Raw genomic sequence first — 3,114 nt, forward strand, 5'->3', positions numbered from 1 at the left:
CTCTCCGCAACCCGCTGTACCCTCTACTTGAACATGGTGCTTTATGCTTCATATTATTATCCAATGATGTGTTGCCATCCTATGATGTTTGAGTAGATTTTCGTTGTCCTATCGGTGGTTGATGAATTGCTATGATTTATTTAATTTGCTTGTGGTTATGTTGCTGTCCTTTGGTGCCCATCATATGAGCGCGCGCGTGGATCACACCATAGGGTTAGTTGTATGTTGATAGGACTATGTATTGGAGGGCGAGAGTGACAGAAGCTTCAACCTAGCATAGAAATTGATGCATACGGGATTGAAGGGGGACCAATATATCTTAATGCTATGGTTGGGTTTTACCTTAATGAACATTAGTAGTTGCGGATGCTTGCTAATAGTTCCAATCATAAGTGCATAGAATTCCAAGTCGGGGATGACATGCTAGCAGTGGCCTCTCCCACATAATACTTGCTATCGGTCTAGTAAAGTAGTCAATTGCTTAAGGGACAATTTCGCAACTCCTACCACCACTTTTCCACACTCGCTATATTTACTTTATTGTTTCTTTACCTTAACAGCCCCTAGTTTTATTTTTGTTCTCTTTACTTTCTTGCAAGCCTTTCCGAAAACATCTACAAAGTACTTCTAGTTTCATACTTGTTCTAGGTAAAGAGAACGTCAAGCGTGCGTAGAGTTGTATCGGTGGTCGATAGAACTTGAGGGAATATTTGTTCTACCTTTAGCTCCTCGTTGGGTTCGACACTCTTACTTATCGAAAACTGTTGCGATCCCCTATACTTGTGGGTTATCATGTACCTGAGCATGAACATGGACAAATCCTACAGAAATGTCACTCCGAGGCTTACGGAGGGCATCATGCCGGAGATAGAACTGCTCAGAAGGTATTGCAATCTGGATTTTATTGGCCTACTCTCTTCAAGGATGCTCATAAGTTTGTCTCTTCTTGTGATGAATGTCAAAGAATAGGTAATACCGGTAAGCGTCAAGAAATGCCTATGAATTATTCACTTGTTGTTGAACCATTTGATGTTTGGGGATTTGATTACATGGGACCTTTTCCTTCCTCTAATGGGTATACACATATTTTGGTTGTTGTTGATTATGTTACTAAATGGGTAGAAGCCATACCAACCAGTAGTGATGATCACAACACCTCTATTAAAATGCTCAAGGGAGTTATTATCCCAAGGTTTGGAGTCCCTAGATATTTAATGAATGATGGTGGTTCAGACTTTATTCATGATGCTTTCCGTAAAATGCTTGCTAAGTATGATGTTAACCATAGAATTACATCACCTATCATCCTCAGTCTAGTGGTCAAGTTGAACTTAGCAATAGTCAAATAAAATTAATTTTGCAAAAGACTGTTAATGGGTCCCGAAAGAATTGGTCTAAGAAATTAGATGATGCACTTTGGGCTTATAGAACAACATATAAAAATCCTATGGGTATGTCTATTTATAAAATGGTTTATGGAAAAGCTTGTCATTTGCCTCTTGAGTTAGAGCATAAATCCTATGGGCAGTTAAAGAACTCAACTATGATTTCAAACTTGCTGGTGAAAAGAGGTTATTTGATATAAGCTCCTTAGATGAATGGAGAACCCAAGCTTATGAAAATTCAAAGTTATTCAAATAAAAAGTTAAAAGATGGCATGACAAAAGAATTGAAAAGCGTGATTTTAAAGTTCTTTTGTACAACTCTCGTTTTAGATTTTTTGCAGGAAAGCTCCTCTCGAAATGGGAAGGCCCATATGTCATTGAGGAGGTTTACTGGTCTGGAGCCATCAAAATGAATAACTCCGAAGGTACTAACCCGAATGTTGTCAATGGGCAACAAATAAAGAATTATATCTCAGGTACGCCTATCAATGTTGAAAGTAATATTATCCAAACCATGACACCAAAAGAACACATAAAAGAGTCCTTCTGGAACACTCCAGAATCGTGAAAATAAAGAGGTACGTGATATGATAAGTAAACGGACTCCGAAAAATCTGCAAAAATATTTTTTATCAGTTTTGGAATATTTTAAAAATTTGGAAATAAAGAAACTTCTAGGAAGCGTCCCCTGGTGGGCACAACACACCAGGGCGCGCCTGGCACGCCCAGGTGGGTTGTGCCCACCTGGGACACCTTCCGTACTCCGTTTTTCTACCATATGCTTGTCCTCCAAGATAAAAAGAATCTATATATACTTCCTGAAACTGTTGATCACCACATCATGAAGAAATCCTATGTTCTCTTTCCTTGCTGTTTCTGGTTAGATTTATCAAGCCAGGCATCATGTCTTCTTGCTCCTCCAACAACATGTAAGAAGATGCTTGGCTGATGAAGATCGAGACAAGGCAGGAGGAGCCTATGGATGCCCTCAAGGGAGACAAGGGAAAGAAAGCTACCTTGGATCCGCTCCCGATGGCAGCACGAGAGTTGCTGGCCGAGGAGAAAGAGGATATCCTTAAACCCTACCTTCCGCATCTTACTCCCGCTGAGATTGAGGCTTTTCGCGTCATTGAAATAGTTTGCATACGGAATAAACATCTTACTCGCGAAAATATTCTGCATCAAGAGCATATCAACCATCTCCGGAGCGTCATCCGATGGCTGGAGAACCTCTTGATTCCTAAGGATAGGATCCCTTCATCACCACCATCATCTTCTTCACCACCAAAAGAGAATTGAGTATCGGGTATGGGCACTCCCCTTGTCTTCCGCCAAGCTTGGGGGAGGTGCCCCGGTATCGTATCATCCCGCTATCTTTTTGCTTTTACTTATTTTAGTTCGATCATTTGCTTTTAGATGAAATAAAGTTTAGTTCGATCCTTTATTCGTTGAGAGTTTGCTTAGTGATCTATCCTTGTAATCGTGTGCAAGTTATATAATAAAGTTAGTTTGAGTTTTTACTTTCTTTACTTTCATGTTGCAAATAAAGAAAAGAAATAAAGAAAGAAAAAGAGAAAGGAAATGAATGAAGAAAGAAAATAAATCAATAAGCTTATATACTAATCCTATGGTAGGTGATGGAACCAATAAGGAAAAGTATAAGTAGAAAATTTTATTAGAAGATTGACAAACATAGCATTAGTCAGTTATGCAACTCATGAAAGAATTA

The sequence above is a fragment of the Triticum urartu genome, chromosome 4 (assembly GCF_003073215.2).
Source record: "Triticum urartu cultivar G1812 chromosome 4, Tu2.1, whole genome shotgun sequence".
Taxonomy (NCBI): Eukaryota; Viridiplantae; Streptophyta; class Magnoliopsida; order Poales; family Poaceae; genus Triticum; species Triticum urartu.